The sequence below is a fragment of the Poecile atricapillus genome, chromosome 13, assembly GCF_030490865.1.
Source record: "Poecile atricapillus isolate bPoeAtr1 chromosome 13, bPoeAtr1.hap1, whole genome shotgun sequence".
Lineage (NCBI taxonomy): Eukaryota > Metazoa > Chordata > Aves > Passeriformes > Paridae > Poecile > Poecile atricapillus.
Window position 1 is genome coordinate 15,556,989 of NC_081261.1, and position 20,589 is coordinate 15,577,577.

The following is a 20,589-nucleotide window of genomic DNA, read 5'->3' on the forward strand; positions in this document are numbered from 1 at the left end:
ACAGGCAAACTCTGGCCAGGTTTCCCAGTTCATACACCTTTCCAACAGTTCAGGTGTTACAAATAAGAAGATCCTGCCAGGAAAGTCACCTTCAGAAGTAACCTTCCAGCTGAACCAGGAGCATGAAGTGCTTAGGGAACCACCAGTCCAGCAAGCTGTGGCTCCCATTTCATCCTCATCACCAAACCAAACCACAGCTATGACATTTCCCAACCACAAGATTTTATTTTTTCCTTTGGAATCTGCCACCGAGCTCTGCTGAGACAAGGCTCCCACCAACCTGCAGCGTCCCTCAGCCAGGGAGCCAAATCAGCCCGTCAGCCACACAGAAACAAAAGCATCAGCTCCAAGAAGGTGTCACGACAGAATGACAACCCTTAACTTGTTGTTACATCAGCCCACACATTAACGCTTTGGGCCTGAGCCAGGATGCCACGGAGCAGCCTCCATTCCCCTTAAAGTCAAACTCTGCTGCTCAGAGATGCACAAGTTCAGAATCTTTTTTGATTAAAAAAAAAAAAAAATAAAAAAGCAATAAAAGCCACGTACCTTTTGATGTGTTTTCCCCTGACAATGAGACCACAGTCCTGAGAAATTCCCCCATTTACTTTCCTCTTGTCTCTACCACAGCTCTTTCACTAAATCCTCTCTGTCCACGATGGCCCACATACAGATGCACATGAAATTAGTGTCTCCCAAATTAGTTTTCTCGCACGCAGTCCTAGCCCATTTTCCTCAACAACATATTATGATATGCAAGGTTCCACCTTTCTCCCAGGAAACGCAAGCTTCTAAATTTATCTTTCGGATAACTAAAAAAAGAGACAGGTCTAGCTTCCACAATGCAGGGTCAGCAGTCCCAAAAGGCAGAGTATTTGCCCCAGAAACACACAGTTAATACCACAACAACAACCACCACAGAGCAGCACACATATGGTCATTACAGAGCTAAGTATAACTTGACAAAGTACCTTGCTTTTAATGAGGCAAAAGGCCAATTAACCTGATGAGGATGCAGTGTAGTGACATTGAGTGGGGAGCCTGGATTCCCTGGAGATAACACCCTGTACATCCTCGTAACACCAAACATGAGGGATTCAAACCGTTTCTGAGGGCACGGCACGGCACTCAGAGCTCTCCGGGTTAACACCAGCCTTCCCCCGATTTTGTGACACAGTATCCAGCATTCAGGCTGGGTGAAGGGCCAGCCGTGCATTTTTGTCAGCTCAGATCCAAACGCTGGGAAAATGCAGGCATTGTCCTCGCCCGGTCCCCATCGCCCAGCCCTTCGCAGGTGTTCACCTGCCAGAGGACAGCAAGGAAAATCCAGGAACAAAAGCAGGGACGCTCCGGCGGGCGCTTCCCGTTGAAGTCATTTCATAACCGCGTTTCCAGAGGTGCTGGAAGAGCAGCACAAGCACCGCACGAGAGCCGTGATGGGAGACACCGAAATGCACGGAACGAACAAAAGGAAAATCAACTTCCCCCTCGCGAGGCCGTTATTTTGGAAGACGCAAAACTTCCCGGCTCTTAGGGCACACCTGGAGCGCTGCCCCTGTCCCAGCCCCGCATCCCGGGCCCGGCCCCCTCCGCAGAAGGGAACGCGCCCGGGGCGGGGGTCCCGGCCGGAGACACCGGAGTCCCCGCAGGCCGGCGGCTCTCCCGGGCAGGGCTGCCACGGCCGAGGCCCCCGAGGGGAGCGGTACCGGGGCGCTGGGACCGCGCTGGGACCGGGGGCTCCCGGGCGGCCGCGGGCTGCGGGCACTCCCCGCACCGGGCTCGGGGCTGCGCTGCTGGCACCGCGCCGGGCCGGGGCTGCGAGACCTTGAGCCGGGCGAGCGAGGAGCCCCGGGGCCGGGGGATGGGGGGAACGCGGCTGCGGCGGCCGGGCCGCGCGGAGCGCATCGCATCGCATCGCACCGCATCTCATCGCATCTCATCGCATCGCATCGCATCGCATCTCCCACGGTGCAGGCGCGGCTCCCGGGGCCCACCGGAGGTGAAGTGTGGGGGCCGTCGCCGGGCACCTGTCCCCCCACCCAGGTCCGAGCGGTACGGACCTGTCGCCCCCCGGCTGCCCGGGACACGGGCCAGCGCTCCCCGCCGCCGCTCCGCCATCGCCCCCCGCCGCCCCCCGCCGCCGCGGCGCGGCCCGTACCGCAGTCGGCGCAGAGGATCCGCGCCACGTCCCGCTTGAGGTTCTTGCCGCTGGTGTCGAGCGGAGCGAAGGCGGTGCGGAAGACGAGCGGCTCCTCGGTGGGCTCGAGGAAGAAGATGTAGCGGTGGTTGCGCTTCACTTTGAAGCAGGGCGCCTTGGAGCCCACGCTGATGAGCTGCTCCCGCTGCAGCCCCCCGCTGTTGAGGGGCCACAGGTCGAGCACCTTGACCAGGACCCCCCCGGCGGGCCCGGCTCCGCGGCTGTCATTGCCGCCGGCGGGGGGGCCCACGGACTGCACCTTGCCCTCCAGCACCACCGCCGCCGTGTACGCCTGGTCCTGCACCGACTTGAGGCTGGGCGAGTAGCAGGCGAGAGAGACGCCGAAGAGCAGCATGGAGAAGCCGGGCGCCGGGTCGCGCCTCATGCCGCCGGCTGCCGCTCGCTGCCCGCCGGCCCTGCGGCGGCGGCCGGGCTGCGGGGCCGGGCTGCGGGGCTGCGGCGCGGCGGGCGCGGCGGGGCGGAGCGGAGCGGCGCGACGCGGGGCGGCACGGCACGGCACGGCACGGCACGGCACGGCACGGCACCGGCACCGGCACCGGCACGGGCACCGGCACGGAGCGGCACCGGCACCGGCACTGCACCGGCACGGAGCGTCACAGAGCGGCACGGCTCGGCACGGCTCGGCTCGGCACGGCACCGGCACCAGCACGGCACCGGCACCGGCACGGCCTGGGGAGGCAGCGGCAGCGGCACAGGCACTGGCACGGCGCGGGGAGGAGGCGGGATGCTCCCTCAGCTGCCCCTGCCCCCGGGATGCTGACCCCCGCACCCCCCCGGAAAGGTGATTCCCTGCCCGGGGACTCCCCCACCGGGGATGCCCGATGCGGAGGGGATCCCCGCGTCCCTGGGGGTGCTCGGGGACGGAGGCAGACCGCGTTGCCTCCATCCGGCCGTGGAGCCAGCCCCTCGGCAGGCCCCCAGGCGTTCGCAGAGCCTCCCCCCTTTTCCCCGCAGAGGCAACCCAAGATGCGCTCATTTGGGGGCGGCCGCGGGTGACATGGGGGTTCCGCGATGCGCAGGGCCCGGGAGCCGGGGATTTCTCTGTGCCCGATGGTTTTATGGAGCTGGGAGATTTGTGCCCGAGATTCCCTGCACACCTGAAGGAAAGGCATTAACATAGAGACAAACGGAGCACGCAGCGGCAGGGGAGACAAAGCCGCCTTTCATGCCCTGTTCCTGCTGCCTCTCGTTAATAAACAAATGCTTTTTTCCCTGCAGTGGCTTCCAGGAGGAGTCGCTTTAAGCTCCGAAAGGTGCTTGTTTGGTTTTATTTTCGAGGCTGATCCTGAAGCATCTGCACTCCCAAAGCCTCGCTGCCCAGGCAGTGCGGGAGGGAGCTGAGATGTTCGATGAGCAGCAGCGGGGGATTTTGTGGTTGTTGTAGCACTGGATTGTGCGTTGAAGGGGAGCGGCCATAGTCCCATCCCACGGCCGTGACCCGGCGGCAGGAGGGCTGGGCTCAGCCTGGCACAGCCGATGGCTCCGGGCACCGGCTGCAGTGGCCCCGGGGGCCTTTAGAGCCCCCAGCCCTCAGCAAACCTCAAGACATGGCAAAAACTGGGTCTTTGAGCCCATCGGTGAGAGCAAGGGAGCACAAATGGCAGGATCGGGATTTGCTTTCCATTTAACATGGCACGGCCAGAACCATCAGGAAAAAATGGGAGCAGAAGCGCTGTGCCCAGCCCAGGCATGGGGTGTAGCCTCTCCTCGTGTTTCCCCGCTCGGGGCAGGAGCCAGCCTTGTCCCAGCGCTGGCACACGAGGGCACAGCCCCAGCACACACTGCCAGGGCTCTGCAGCCATGGGCTGCCGTGGCTCCTGCTGCTCTTCCCCTCTCTGGGAATGCTGACAGAGCTCAGACAGCGGTGCCATTGCAGGGCCGTGGTGCACCGGGAGCCCCTCAGCACGGCAGGGCTCGGGGACCATTTACTTCTTGTACACATTTCCTCCTGCTGAGAGTGGTTTTCTGTGTTTTATCGGTCTCAGATGTTTCTGAAGGCTCTGTCTTTTCCCCGGATCGGTGACCACGCAGAGCTGCAGAGGAATGCAGGTGGAGGCAGAAGAGATCAGAAGTGTTTCCCATGGCAGAGGGAAGAACAGCATTTTAGATTCAGGAAGCTGCTCGGAGGAGCAGGGAAACCACCTGACTTCTCTCTTCTTTTGACATAAATCTCTGTGGAATTTCCCTTTTCCCTATCATTTTGCTCAGACAGCAGCTGAGGTTCTGCCTGAGAAGGAGGGAGATACCTGATAGCACAACTTGATGTGGAGCTCGCCTGTTCTACCTTGCCCCTCACCAGAAAGGGCAGTTTCATGCCCAGGCAGCTGAATTGCTAATCCTTGTCTGTTTTTGCAGGCTGAAATCCCAGCAGAACCACAGTGGTTCTCCTTCTGAGAAATTCAGTGCAAGATACCTGTGAGGCCTCTGGGATAATTTTGAAAAATGAGGGTTTTCTTTGTCTCTGGGGCATTTTGAAGTCCAGAACACTTAGCCTCAAAAAAGGGCACTGGTCACATCTCCTTTTAGCAGTATTTTCCCTGTTGTTCAGCCTAACTCTTGTGAAGTCAACTGGTTTTCATCATTTGAGACACTTGCTTTTCTTTTATCATTTCAGAAATGGTTTAGGACTAAATCCCTCTCCCCCTTTTATGCTGTTCTTCCCATATAAATGTATTTTCTATAGGTCCTTGGGCATTTTGACATATGAAATAAATAAAGCAAGGCCGTTGGTGCAGTTACCAGAGCAACCTGAGCACTGGCTTTGACAGAATGAAGCCTAAATAACCTATTTCAAAAATATTTTCCTTCAGTTGAGGGTAACTGTTGGCAAGGAACCCAGGAGGTCTGTGGTCTGCTTTAATTTATCCAAAGCCCATCTCTCCCCTAACTCCCTGCTGTGAAAACCCATCACATTTGCCATCCTGGCAGAGAGATGGAGATTCTGAGCTCAGCCTGGATTCCACCCTGTCTGGAGGAGCCCAGAGTTCAGCAGCTCCATCAGAGGCTTTCGTTCCTCAGGTAAATGCTGTGGGGGCTGGTTTTTCTTTTCCCTCCTTTAATTTTGTTCCAGCAGTTTCCCAGAGATGCCTGAAAACAAAGCACCTCTCAGGTCTCTCCTCCCCTCTGCCAAGGGAGCTCCTGGCACAGAGCCCTGCCTGGTGCAGATGCCACACAGGGCAGTGTCCCAGTGTCCCTCCCTCCTTCAGGGAGCCCTGCAGCTCTTCTGCAAGGACACATGTTGACCTCCAGCAGCACAGGCAGGCTGTCCTTCCTCAGCATCCTCCACAGGTTGCAGATGCTCAGCCTCCTCCGTGCCAGTTGAAGATCTGCTCCTGCAAATCCCAGGTGGGGCTTTGGGTGCAAGGAGGAACAAAGCACAGAGTCCCAGAATATGCTGAGCTGGAAGGGGAACCATCGAGTCCAACACCTGGCTCTGCACAAGACATCCCAACAATCCCACCCTGTGCCTGAGAGCATTTTCCAAATGTTCCTGGAGCTCTGGCAGCCTTGGGGCCATGCCCATTCCCTGGGGAGCCTGGGCAGGGCCCCCCAGCACCCTCTGGGGGAAGAACCTTTCCCTGATATCCGGCCTAACACAGCTCCAGCCATTCCCTGGTGCTATCCAGAAGGGGGCTGTGCTAAGCTCTTGCCCATTTCAGGCAAGCCTCAGAACCATTCATGCATTGCAAGGGTGTCCCCCCACCTCCCACAGCCCTTCCCAGCACCAGCTCTGTCCTGGCTCCCTGCAGGGAGCCTGAAGCCCTGCTGGTGTGAAGATGACACATACAGGAGACACCATCCCATACCCCAGCCAAGGGAACATCGCTTTCCCTCCTCATGGGACATTCTTTCCCTTCAACAATCAGGTGTTTCACAAAAGGCAACAAATCCACTGCAGCCATTTTTTCCCACCTCCATGTCTTCTCTGGAGGTGGGAGAAAATTCAAGAATTTGGCTTGTTCAGTTTGGGGATGCCCAGGGAGAGCATCATTGCCTGCCAGCCCTTCACCAGGACACACCAGACTCCTGGCACCAGGGGGACACCACCACAGCCTCAGGTAAAATAAGAAAAGCAGGAGATGAATGATGAACACAGGAATTATATGGAAAAAGCAAAGCCCAGCCCTCAGCCTGAGACTCCAGTCTGGACACTGACTAACCACAGAATCAGAGGATGGCTTGGGCTGGAAGAGACCTTAAAGATCATCTAATTCTATACCCATGTCCTAGGCAGGGACACCTTGCACTACACCAGGATGCTCAGAGGACCAGGGTCAAATAAGCCACATCTGCCAGTTCCTCCAGGTAGTAAAGAATCAAAATAGAGAGTGACCTCCAAAATCTCCTATTCCATTTGCCTTGCCACTTGTCCCAGGCTCCAGGGAGTAGCGTGGCTGCAGCAAAGGAAACCAAGACCCCTCTCAGAACTCCTCCAGCAGCAATGCAGGCATGGGCTCAGTGGTCTTTTGGCTTCCCCCTGTCCCACAGTGTTCCTACATCTCCTGCCTGTTAATGTCACCCTCCAGGGCAGGGGAAGGCAGAGCTGAGGGCTGTAGCTGTAGGCACCAGTGCTGTCTCTCCCAGAAATGGAGCATCCTGGCACAGAGGCCTGATCCAGCTACCCATCCTTCCCTCAGCTGGGAGAGCATCAACCCACTGTAATTCCATGAGATGCTCAACAGGCCAAAGAAAAGTTGAGAACATTTGCTGTAGGGAGAAAAAGCAGGACTTTATTATGATGAAACCCACCCCAAAATACCTTTTATCTCTTGCCACTTGGTGATCAAAGGGAAAAAAATCAAGAGCAAGTGGTTTCCTCCACCTGGGAGTGAAGCTGTTAGGGTTCCCTCCAGCCCCTTTGTGACATATTCACCTAGGCAGCAGGAGGGAAAAAAAAGCTACTCATCCTTCAAGGAAATGTGTGCCTCTTTTATTTGCTGCCCTCCCCGAGAAACTCATTCACTCCTTGTCCACCCACACGAGCAGGAATGATGAATGAAAAACAAACCATAAACAATTCAGCCTTCCCTTTTTCCTCCCAGCCTTCCAATGAGATGTTCCAACCCGTGCCTTAGCACCCAGATTTTGCCCGCTGATCATTCCCATCGCGTGCCTTGGCTCGCTGTGCCGCTCACACGCCGTTCCTTGGATACAGACAGCTGCATCCAACACGTTTGTCAGCAGCTCCAGCTCCAGGAGGGCTTCACTCAGGGTGGAGGAGACAGGGGAGCCTCTGTAGGTCACCACTGCCCACAGCCAGAGGATTCCTGAGGTGGGACTGGCAGAGGTGGAGGCTGGTGATCAGCGAGGCAGCTCTTCTTGTCCCCCAGAAGGACAGTGGTGCTGAGATGTGTCACCAGAATGAGGACACGGTGCAAAATGGCACCAGTGGGAGCAATGCTCCCCAGAGGATGGTGTATCCCAGTCTCCAGCCCTCCAGTGAGATCCCTCCATCCCAGAGATTCTCCCCAGGCTGGATTTCACTGCCAGCCACTCTGATTTCCTCTCTGTCTCTCTCTCCCTTCTCTCCACACAACCTCCTTACACCCCCCTGTGTATTAAACAACAATTGCAGTCGTACCAGGGTATCAGGTATGTCTGTGCACCTCTGAATTCCCTTCATAGGCAAAGTCCCATCCCACTTTTGCCTGTTTTGTGTATTCTTATGTAAAAATATGCTGAGTGGGTGTATGCCTTATTACATGTGTAGGAAGCACGGGCAATGAGGACTTGAGATACCACCACAATAATAGAGAGGGACGAGGCTCTTTGGCTGGCTTTGCCCTTGATTCCCTCTTTAAATATAATTTGCCACTGTAAGACAAGAGACCCTCTCCAAATGACTTCTGAGATGCAGGAGACCATTTCTGCAGCAACAAGTTACTGCCTGTGGCTGGAAAATGCCCTTGATATTACAGAAATGGTAACTTGTTTAATAGATCCAAATAAACAGGAAAGCCCAGGAGCTCAGGTGGCAGCATCTGAGCCCTGTACTGAGAGGTGCACAGACCTTACAGCAAGGCTAAATATAGGCCTCAAAAACCAGAACAACAGAGCTTTTACTGAGAAGATAATCAAGCCCTGGAGGAAACTACACAATATAAAGCGTAGATTTAAAATAAATGTGAAATGAGTTGGTGGATTCGGGACTAGCTCCTTATGGAAAAGTTTTCACATCAGAAAAAAATTGCTTGATGAAATGGGCTCTTTAATTAGCAGTTTCAGCAAGAAGCTGGGAGGATTGGAGGGGTTCTGGAGCCTCATCCTTCACCTTTCCATCTTGCCCTTTGCAAGGAGAGCTGGGATCAGGGGAGGGTTGGACTGTCCCGGGCTGCTGCTTGGGACTGAAGAGGAGCCCTCTTTGTTCTCCTTGTGCTCTCCTGTTACCATGTCCTTTCCCAAGAACATCCTGCACTCTCCAAAAGCAACAGCCAGGGCAGCAGGTGCTGAATCCAGGCAGGAAATCCACAGCCTGGGCCTGGGCACAGGACAGTCCATGGCTCTCTGCACACCAGGCTCTCATCCTGCACCCACCAGTGGCCAGGCTGCAGCCACCTGGGACTGTCCAAACCAGCTCTCAGATCCCAAATGCAACATCCCAGCTGTGATGCCAAGGGAGGGAGGCTGGATCCCACCCACCAGGGCACACCATGGCACTGCCATGTCCTCACCCAGCTCTCCTTCAGCCAGATAAAGAGATATAAATTCAAAAATAAGACCAAGTTGTTTTTCCTTTTCCTCCCTCATTCTTTCCTCGCTTCATATCACTCTGTAATCTTGTGGTTTGCAATTAAATTGTGTCTTTATGTCTCCTTTCCTCAGTAAGTTAATGAAAGTGACTTTTGCTCCAAGGTAGAGCATGAATGTCTCACTCTGTGCTGAGCATGAGAGCAAGACACGGGGCCCAGGAGGAGCAGAACTTCCCTGGGGAGTGATGGCTTGAGTTGGACTCCTGAGCCCCCTCAAGCATCCGAGCCTCAAGTTTCAATTTTCAGCTCCATTTTCAGCTCCTTCTCCTCCTTGCAAAGTCTGTGCAACAGCAGTGGGAGGTTACAAATAGAGCAAGGCAGCTCATCTGCTGCATCTCACTCGTGTGATCCGTGGGCACGCACGTGCATGTTCTGGATCCTCCCTCCTCGGGCACTTCAAGAATCTCCCATCATCTCCAAGGCCACACATCTTTCCCGGTCTGCAGCTCCCTCCTCAGCCCTTTGCTGAGCACGTCCTGCCTGGAGCTGAGGGCACAGGCAGCACCACATGCATCTGCACTGAGATTAGCCCTGCAGAGCCAGGGACAGCAATTTGTATTTCCTCATCCAAAATTCATCACCTGGGAAAGATGCCAGCCCAGCTCTGACAAAACAGAGGATTCAGTGGGAGTCTCTGCTTGCTACAGGAGTGATGGGGCACTGACATCACCAATGCTGACCTGCCCCAGGTAGGACCCCAGGGGATGCTGTTCCTGCCTCTCTCTCCTCTCCTGAGGGCTGGATCACACTTAGAGACTCCTTGGGGCAGGAACACGGGCACAAAAAGGAGGGATGATGGGAGATGGTCTCACTTAGTCTGTCTGAGAGGAAGTTTAGGGCTGAGTTAATGGCTAAAAACTACCTGGAGGGCAGGTACAAAGGCAACAGAGCCAAAGTTTCCTCAGTGGGGCATGTCCCACAGGGCAGTGGCCCTACAGTGCAGCTTGGGAGGCTGAGGGTGAATATCCAGGTGATCTTTCTTTCCCAGGAGCTGGTGTATCCCTAGGAGAGCACACAGCACGGGGGCAGGGGTCCTTCATTGTTTGGGTTGATGAGGCTGAGCCCAGTGAGGCTGTGTTCATCCTGCCAGCAGTCACAGGAGCACCCAGGGCTCCCACCCCACTGCCCCTCCCAGGACCCTGAGACTCTGGGATAGATGAGCTCTAACCAGTCTGGCACGGCTGTTCTGAGCCCCCAGCTAGCAGGACAGCCCTGGCTGCCCATGACACACAGCACACTGCTCCCCTTCCAGGAGCCACTGCTCCTTCAATGGGGACCTGAGTGAGGCACTTCAGAGCAGGGGTCTGCCACAAGCCTCTTGTTTCCCCAGGCTGGGGATGGCCAGGGAGGCAGCAGGAGCCTTGGCTCTGATCTGAGGGGACACTCTGTCCCAAGTCCCCCAACAAGCCTGGTGCACTCCCATTTCCTCAGGACACTCCCCAGGCTGGGTGGGGGAGGAGATGGTGTGGGGGCTCTCTAGTCTCACTGAAAAATTCCCAATAGCAAAAGGCTTGATAAAATATCTGTTTTAGCAGCAGAGTAAAAAGGGAAATATCAAGGGCAAGGAAGCCTTATGTCCCTTCAGCTGCAGGGCACTTGTGCAGCATTGGATGGACCCAGGATGGATTTTCCCCAGTGCTGCACACATCCCTTCCCTGGTTCTTCCTTTTTTGTTCCTCAAGCTATTATATATCCTTCATTTTATTCTGTCTTATTAAGGCAGCTGTTTTATTATGCCATTTGCTGTCAGGCCTTTCATGCTGAGATGCAGAATTAACCCCCTCTCCCAGGTGCAAGAGCCCCTTTCCTTCCCAGCCCCCTGCACTGCTTTCCCCAGAACAAGGGGCTGTGGCTGCAGACTGTCCCATGAGCCTCCAGCAAAGCCAGGCTGCTGATGCTTCTGGTTTGTAAATACTTTTCCTCTCCAACACAAACCAGTCCCTTACCTGCTCCACCCAGACCTGGTGGAATCCCAGCACTGCATCTCCCCACCTGAACCTCGTGGTATTTGCTGAGGAGCTGTAAAACAATTAATTGAATTTAATTATTGAGAGGATGTTCATGTTTCCTGCACACTTACACACCACGTTATCTCAATCACACCAGGGCTGCTCTATAATTCTCTTTTTAATGAGTTCCCAAATTATTCCCATAAGCAATATCCTCAAACCAGCTCCTCTATCTACACATTGTGAGAGGTTGAACCCCCCCTAATGATCTCTGGGGAAGGAGAAGGACTTCTTGCTGTGCTGGGTGCATTCTGTATTGGTGCTAGGCAAGTCCTGCTTTCCACAGCAGCAGGATTTAGGGGAACTGAGGTTTTCTCCTCCTCCTGGTGTGATTCAGTCTACTGCAGGGCTATTGCACAGCCCCAGCTGGAACCTGTGGGTCTAAAAACCAAGGAATTACCTCATAAAAGTGAAGCTGTTTCCCCTCTGACACCAAGCCAGAGTGGACTCTGCAGCCAATTTGCTCTGTGAGAAACCAGAGCATGTTAAAATTCAGCACCTTCATCATTTTACTCACAGCATCTTTGAGGAAAAGGAAAAGATATTGCCTCAGTGGTAAGGGTCTGGCTTTTGGACTAAGAGCTTTTCAATTAAACACCTCTTCAGCAAAATCCTAAAACACTGAGATGAGTTATGGGACAACTTTTTTGAGCTGGTTGTCTCATAAAAGACAAGCCACAGAGAGCAGGAATCCCAGGTTCTCAAATCCCAGACAGGTCTCAACAGGACAGAAAGGAATCCCACCCAGGGCCACAATGATGCTCCAGAAAATACCCCCAGAGCAGCTCTGAAAGATATATAGGCAAATGTTAAATAATTACTGAATAAACTTTGATACTTTGAGACATTGCCCTGCTAGAGTACAACATTTCTTAATGTTGCCCCTGAGAAGTCACTCACAGAAAAGGAATAGTGCCTGACTCTTCCTTGTCCCAGCACCCAGGGCAGGCTCACAGGACTCTGCAGTTGTGAGCTGGGCCTCTCATTACCTCAGAGCCGGTCAGAATCAACCCCATCACCTTGTGAATGACAAGTGATTCTGCTGCCTTAAATAACCCCCTCACCACAGTCCATTTTCTTCTTGGTAAAGCTTAAATGAGAAGCCAAGTTGGCTTTTCTCTTCCTTGAGGTCCAGAAAATGATGGATCTCTAAAGGGAGGTATCACACCTATCTCTCAGCTGTGGCAGCCCCCTCACCTCTCACAGGAGGATTGCAAAGCTAGCCATACCTCCATGTATCAGCACAGCACAGACCTTCATCCTCCTTGAAGAACAGCTGTGACTTCCCACCAGGGAAAGCACTGGAGTGTGGTTTAAAGAACAGCTTTATCCTCCTGAAAAAGACACGGACCAGGTTCTGGTGGATGCCTCCTCCCAGGTGTGGGACAGGACACCTGGCTGGGCCACAGAAGGACAGGGCAACAGGCAGTGCTGCAATACTTGAAGAACAGCTTCAAACACCCATCCTGTGATCCCTCACTCCACAGAATCATACTCAGGTGTCCTGGGGTGACTTTGTGATGCCTGTATCCCAAATCACCTTGTTTATGCTACATATTAAGTTCTGCACCTTTAGGACTGGTTCTGAGAGCAAAGGGGGGAAGAAGAAGCCGCAGTTTGTGCTGAGAAAGAGCCCTCAGTGCCCCCCATGCTGCTCTGGCCTGTGCTGTCTGCAGCACGGACAGACAGCAGGACACAGCTCTCCTGTGCTGTTAGTTGCTTTTTAGTTAGCTGAGGCAGAGAAGTTCCCTGGATTTATTTTTTTTTTCCTTTTTCTTGGATCTGTTCAAACCTGCTCTGGACTGAAAACCCAGCCAGACCCCGGGAGCTCACGGCTGTGGCCACCGGGGCCTGGGCCTGGGCCCTTTCCAGCACTGGAGGGACTGAGGAGAACCTGAGCGAGCTGAGCTACACCCATGGAAAGGACTTTTCTGGATTTAACATCTCTTCAAACAGCATGAGGTTTTATTGTTTAATATTATTCTTTTTTTTTTAAATAAACTGTTTTTTCCCACTTTTCTCCAAGGAAATCTTTTTCCCGAACCAGCTGGGGGAGGAGCCGCTTGAATTTGCTTTCTGGAGGGACCCCATTTGGAGGTTTTCTCCCAAATTTCCCTAAACCAGGACATCAGGGATCATCTTGTATCTCCTCTAAACAGGTTTTCTTTGCCACTACAGCCAGTTGCTGTGAACAGCCCCTAATGAGTTGCCTTGCTTGTTCTCATGTTTGCATAATGAGGAGTTTAGAAGTTACAAGCTATAAATTCTTCTGGACCAAAGCTCCCCCATCCTCCAGGCCAGGCCGAGAAGTATCTGTGTAAATAGGTTTGTTTACAGTCAACCAAGTGTTTTCATGCCAGGGACCCGACCAGATTCCTGTCCTGATGATGTGACTGCCAAACAGCATCAGCACCAGCTCCACCAGCACCGGGCTGGTGCCCTGCTTGGATCTGTGCCCATCCCACAGGGCTGTGGGATCCCTGTCCCACCTGAGGGCCCAACCTGCTGGAGAAAGATCAACCTCATGGGACACATCACCTGTCTCAGACAGAGTGAGACCAAGCACAAGGGTCAGTGTGAAAACTCAGACCCACCTGCAGGAATAGCTTTGAAGGGGGCAATTCCTGTCTCCTGGACCTGCACAGCATCTCCAATCCTCCCTGGAGAGCATGGACCTGCTCCCAGGGCAAATCCCTGCTCAGCCTCAGCACCAAGGCAGCTCTGCAAAGCAGGGGGAATGAAACACTTCAAAACAAGCTTGGACCAGGGCCAGGCCTGGCCATGAGCCAGAGAGGGGCCAAGAGCACTGTGAGCAGAAAAGGTGTTTATAAACACCTCTCCAAGCCTCCTGCACAGCAACACAAACTGTGGAAATGCCTTTGGCCCCTTCCTGCTCATCTCTGGCTGGGCTCCAGCAGAGCTTCCAGGGCATGTTTTTGTCCATTTCTCTTAGAATTGGGAGGGAGGGGAGTTGGAAGAGTTTAAATTAAGATCCAGTGCCTCTGCTCTCCTCCAGGTAGGTATAATTCTATTCCTGGGTTTATGTAGCATCATTGAAATTACTGCTTTGGGTATCAGCTGTGCCTGCAGGGCTGCCTTCACTCACACACACACATATTTGCCCCTGGGAGCCAAAAGGCAGGTCCTGAGCTTCTGCAATGAGCTTAACAGTGCTAGAACAAGCCTTGAATACACCCAGCATCCTTGTGCTTGCACCACCACAGGAAAAAAAGATTCCAAACCGGGGACACTAAAATCACTAGGTGGGTGCAGGGTCCAGGGGGATGCAGCAAGAGGTTCCACCTTGGGAACATCAGCTACTGCAATTCAGCAATGGATCTGAGCACTTGTCTGTACTGCACAGCTCCATCTGCACAGCTGGAGTTTGCTCTTCATTGTGTGAGTTTTGGGAGAGTTTTCCTTTCAGAGTCATGTAAATCAAACCCCACAGAGGATGGGGAACTGGGATTCTGTGTGCTGGTTGAGGCTGGGGTGGAGTTAATTTGCTTCCCAGTAGCTGCTATGGGGCTGTGCTTTGGATTTGTGCTGAAAACATGGGTGATAACATAGAGATGTTTTTGGTTTTTGTTTTTTGTAAGCCTGAGCAGGGCTTACACAAAGCCAAGGCCTTTTCTGCTTCTCATACTGCCCCGCCAGTGAGCAGGTTGGGGGTGCACAAGGAGCTGGGAGGGGACACAGCCAGAAGAGCTGATTCCCACTGATCCAAGGGATATCCCAGACCATACAGCTCTGATGTCCTGGCACCTGGGGGTGCCTGAACACCTGCCTGCAATGGCAGGTGGGGAACAGATTCCTTACTTTGCTTTGCTGGTGCACGTAGCTTTTGCTTTCCCTGTTAAGTTGTCTTTGTCTCAGCTGTCAGTTTTTATCCTTTTGATTCTCTCTCCCATCTCATCAGAGGGGAGTGAGGGAGTGGATGATGGTGCTGAGCTGCCATTTGGGGTCAAACCACAGCACCGTGTCACGCTGGCAGCAGCCAGCCCACCTGAGAGCTGAGGACTCGCTGTGTCCTCTGAGAGTGGCAACACTCAGGTTAGCATCTTCAGAGAAAAACTTTTGGGGAAAAGAAAAAGTCAAAGCATCCTTTTCTTGGATGTAAAACTGGTAAATTGTGATTTGTTCTAAACCTCATTTCAAAACTGTGATTTGTTCTGTATCTTCCTTCTTGTCCTCGCAGATGTTTGGGGTTTCTTTGGTCCCACATGGAAGTAGTCAGCCCATTTCACCCCAGCTCTATGAGCAATCTTCCTCCTTGGGAACAGATTGCAAAAGATTTATTCCAACATACATACTTTTTAAGGAAAGGGGGTTTAAAGTAATCTGAGAAAGAATCCCAGCCTGCAGAAAGCTGCACGAGGGAAGGGCTGGAGAATTAACCTCAAAACCAGAAGTTACAAATGGCCAGCAAGCTCCATTAGCTGGAGGAAGAGGCACACTCATAGCTGGGAGTCTCTGGTGCCAAGACTTCTCTCTGCCTTCTCCCACCCTTTTCTCCTCTGGAAGCCTGCACCAGCTGGACTGCTCTTAGACACAACAGGGGCTCCACCTGGTGTGATCCAACAGCTTGAGAGGCTGCAAATTAATGGCAGGATAAAGCAGACAATGTGGCATGGACAGGGATGCACCTCTATCAGGCAAAGGTGGGAAACCCAGAACACTGCAGACAGTGCCAGTCAGTGCTTCCTAAAGCACACTTCCCAAAAATGTGCCTTGAGGGGATGGATCCACAGCCCACAACCCCAGCATGTCCTTAAGCCCAGAAGGAAAAGCAAGCCCAGAGAGGGTGTCAGCTGCCTTGCTGCACGGCTGTGCAAGTGCAGAACCAGGAGTGACGGCTGGAGGAACAACAGGACTGCCCAGGCACAGCTCTGGAAACAGCAGCAAGGCAGCACCAAAACAAGAGGAATCAAACAGCAAAAACACAGGAGGTGCTGGCATCTTAATAAAAGGACCAACCAGCTGGTCACCAGGAGCCTGAGCTGCTGTGCCTGTGAGCCAGCTGTGCCCACCTTCCTGGATGTCCCCGTGGACAGAGCACCTTCCCAGCCAGTGCCATGGGCATGGGAAGAGGGAAGGGAAGGAGGAGGCTCAGCCAGGCATCACAGCAGCTCAGCTGGAGGCAAAGAAGCCACCTGGATACTGGGAAACAGGCATTCACATACAGAGGTGACACAGCCTTTGCTCACTGCTGCACACGATGCTGGGCTCTATTCTTTACTCCTCCTTAGGAGACAAGGAGCAGAAAGCCCTGGGTTTCTAAATTATTTTCATTGAAAACCAGCAAGATTGGAATTTGGTGGCCATTTTTTGCTAGCTTTCAACAAAGATCAGCCAGAACTTCCTGGATTATGTGGGGAGATGGAGAGCCATGCTTCCCTCTTATATGTCTCTGAGGACCAAGAACTGGGGGTGGTCTTTGCTCTCTGCAGGTGACAACACCTCAGAGTCCTCCATGGTCAGAAAGAACAAATGAGGGGGAAGCCAGCTGAGAAAAGGGCAGTGGGGGATTTGCAGGGCAGTCAAAGGAGAAAAGAAAGCACACTGGAGTTGAAACAAGCCATCATGAAAACAATCCTAAACTTAATTCACTTGGATAGGACATCACATAGTGCTTAGAAGAATTAGCACTTTATCTTTGCAGACACAAGAAGCAAGAACTTGTTCTGCCATTGTGCAGTCACTGATTCCTTATTTCTTTCTTTCTTTTTTGTTTGTTTTTTGTTTGTTTTTGTTTCTGAAGAGGAAGAAAAAGAGGCGTCGTTACAGCTCACCATGGAAACTGCTGCTGTGGACAAGGAATGGTTGATACGTCCTCGGGATGTCACCCTCTAGCAGGTGGCCTAAAAAATGACACAACCCCTGTAGCCAGGGCCAGTCTGGATCCAGCCATGCCCCACTCTGGAACATCTGGAATCCAGGCTCCCTGGCAGGGTCACCCCTGGGGCAGTGACCCTCCAGTACCCCCACGGAGGAATCCTTGTCTTGGTGCTCCCCCAAAACAGATCATCAAAGGAAGTGGAGTTGCTTTCTTGGAGAGAAGCGGTTCCAACTGGAGGGCTGCAGTTGTCTGTGGCCAAGCTTTTCCATTGTTATTTTACAGTTGCTTGATGTTCTGAAAGATATTTAGAAAAATGACTTTAACTGTCCTGTGCCAAACTGGGTGAGGGTGAAAAAAAAATGAAATTTGGCAGGGATGTTATTCATTCAGCATGTAGCTTGGATGAAGTCCAGTGACTAACACAGGAGTTTTAACTGATCTGGGAGACTAAAAACCATTCACAAATAATTTGATTTAGGGTCACTGTGATTTCTTTTTATAAATAATTTTCATTGAGAAATATTTTTTTAATTAGGATCGACAGACCCTAATAGCAACGCTATTGTGTGCGCCGCTCATCATTCCTGTCTTCCTAAATGACTTTCATATGTTGTGTGCTGGTTTCTTGTTTGCTGCACACGATGGGGCTTGTTCACGGGGTAACCAACGCCTCACGACAGCGGACGAGCCGTGCTGAACTCCTCTCTCCAAAGGCACGCTCCGAAGAGGACCCAGATGGAAAGAAAAGGGAGCTTTCACCATCCTGTTCCACATTCATGTTCAGGGCTGAGCCTTCACCCAGCCTCAGACATCCCCCCATGGCTGTAGAAGCTTTCTGGGTGCTCTGCATCCGAGAGATGGCAACAGCAAGTTGGTTTGGATTGTTTCAGTGCTCCAGCTCCTATCAGGGCACAGGAAGCTCTCTGAAGCAGAACACGCTCCCTTTTCCATGGTAGGGGTGCTGGACAAGAACGGGACCAAGGGAAATACCTGACACAACCTGGAAAAAAGTCTAAACTCAGTGACCTCCTAACCCAGCAGATCGCCTGACTCAGCCTGAGTAGATCTGGGAAGACTGCAGGAGAATTCGGACAGCGGACAAGAGAAGAATGACTCGGCCACTCAAATGAATCTTGCTTGGCAACACCCTCTGTGTGTGACAGCCTTTTCTTTGACTTGCACAATAACAATTGCAGCCCAGCCACTTCAGTTACTAATCTTATCTGTTGTTTGAATGGCTCTTAGCTTCCCTCCTGTTGATTAGAAATGTTTGTACAAGCTCTCGGAGTCAGCGGAGTTGTTGTTTCATAGCTGAATAACAGGCTGGAGCTCCAAACTTTGAGATGCTCACAGTAATGATCAGATATGTTCTTAAAAGCCCACTGAATTGGATTTCAAAACAAAAGGTCCATTGATCTTAAGCCTGAAATCCCAGCCACAACTCTGAAAACCTTTTCCCTTGTTTTTCTGAGGAACTGAAACTGCTGTGAAAAATGACTACAACAAAGAAAGGAGGATAATCTTATTAGAGGAAGCTACCTAAATTTGCTTTCATTTAGGCTGTCAGAACAGGGCTGAAGGGGCTATAATTGCTACTGAGAGACACGTGGAAGGGGAGAAACTGTTAGAAAATCTTGTGAAATCTCCAAACTGAGAGTTGTGGGGCTGGAGATGAAAAGATTTGATTTTCAGAGCAGAGGTCTGGGATGGGTTTCAGCAGAAGCCACAGAGGCAGCGCAGTGTGCAGCCTGATAACCATATGGGAGACACCGATAGGACTGCAACAGCCAGGATGAGCAGCACGTGAGCAGGAGTTCCCTGCAAGATCCCAATCCAGTCTTTGGCCTGTAAAAGGCCAAACCTGGATAATGTATGAAGAGATTCCCCTGACTCCTGCACTTATCCATCACTGGTCCATCCTGTTCTGCACCTTGCCTCATTCAGCAGCCATCCCAAGCTTGCTTTGGCCACATGATCTCGTTTTAGCACTGGGCAGACCAATTTAAGTTCCTGCGGGTCCCCAGGATGGGCTGTTGTGGTACAGCTCCCACTGAAAAGATTCTCTTTTGGAAAGAAAAACACTTTTTTTTCCTTTGCTCTGTTTACTTCGACAAGCAAATGCCTTATTCAAGCCAAACTCAGGCACAAAATCACAGCATTAGGTAGTGGCTGTGACTTCCAACACTCCATGGTGCTGGGCAAGCAGAATCCCACCAAACATCATCCCACCAAAGCACCGACACCGGCAGGTGGTTCCAGGATTGCTGCTATCCACTTGGAGCACATCCACTCCCAAAACAGTACCACTGGCCTGTGCTGGGGAGCAAAAACAACCTCAGCACCAGCAATTTTCACTGCACCCCAGTCAGAGACAGAGCAGCCACGTGTCTCCAGGACACAAACACAGCTCCTTAGGCATCTCCCAGTTCTACCACACGGATAAAGCAGTGGCTCATCCACAAGGATACCTGGTGGTGACAGCAACAGGCCACATGGATAGGCCTCGTTCAGGTTGTTTAATGCCATTTGATTTGAGGATAAAAAGAGCAAATCAAGAGAGGGGGGTTGCCAAAGCACCAGCCTGCAGCCTGCCATGGGTGATGCCAACCTGGACGTGCAGTTCCCATGCTGGGAAACACACCCAAGACAGTTCAGGGAAGCTGGAAATCAAACACATGCCCAGCACCCAGGGCTTTCCTGCAGCCGACAGCTGGCAAGCTGCAGCTCAGCCAGGGCTGAAATATTGTTTCTGTGGTAAAAGGAAACTGTTTCTCTGTGTATTGTTTTTATTACCCACGGAGTCGCCAGGGCTTTAACCACAGCCATGGGGCAGGCTGGGGGTTCCTCCTGTGCTATCTGAGCATCTTCTAACACAACAAGATGCCTCAGCAGCTCGCTCCCTGTCTCCCCGAGAAAGCCATTTGTGTGCCAAGCACATTCCACCCCAAAATTCACCTCACAGCACCGCTCCTTGCGCGATGCTTGCAGGGTTTTTGGGATGCTAGAGGTACATCCATGCCTTCCACAGAAGTCAGCAGTGCTGGAAGCAGCAGGCAGGAAAGTGACTTCTGCCCAGAGCAATCCTGCCAGTTTGCTTCCTGACCTGCAGCACCAGGAGAAAACATCCTTACTTGGGCTGGAGCTGGCTTAAAATTGAGGGTTTGGAAACGAGGAATAGAGGCTAAAGCATCTCCTCCAAAACCCACCCCCAAAACTCCAAAACCCACCCCCAAAGCTCCAAAATCCACCTCCAAGCCTCCAAAATCCCACCTCCAAGCCCCACCTCCAAAGCCCCGCTGCGGGGGGACGCCCGGTCCCCCCGGTCCCCATCCCCGCTGCGCTCCCGAGCCTCCCAGCCCCGCGCCATAGCCCTTTTAATTAACTTCATTATCAACCCCCAATAAGCACATATCCCACCCGGGCATCCCGGCCATCCCACCCGGGCGGAGGGCCCGCTGCTCGAGCGTTCTCCCGCACGGTTCCCTGCGGGGAGCACGAAGCCGGCGGCTGTCGCGGGCCGGCTGTGCCCGGGCTGCGGGAGCGCGGCCGCTCGGGGCCGGTGCCCGGAGCGGGGCTCGGCGGCGGCGCCGGTGCGCGGGGGGTGCAGTACCCGCGGCGGCCGCTCGGGGGCGCGGCGCTGCCGCCGTGCTCGCCGGGGCGGCCGGCGGCGGGGGCCGCTCTCTGCCGCCTTCCCGCGCCCTCTCCTCGCTCCGGCAGATCTCGCGAGAGCGCGGCCGGCTGGTGGCCGCGGGGGCTGTTGCAGCAGCGGCGGCG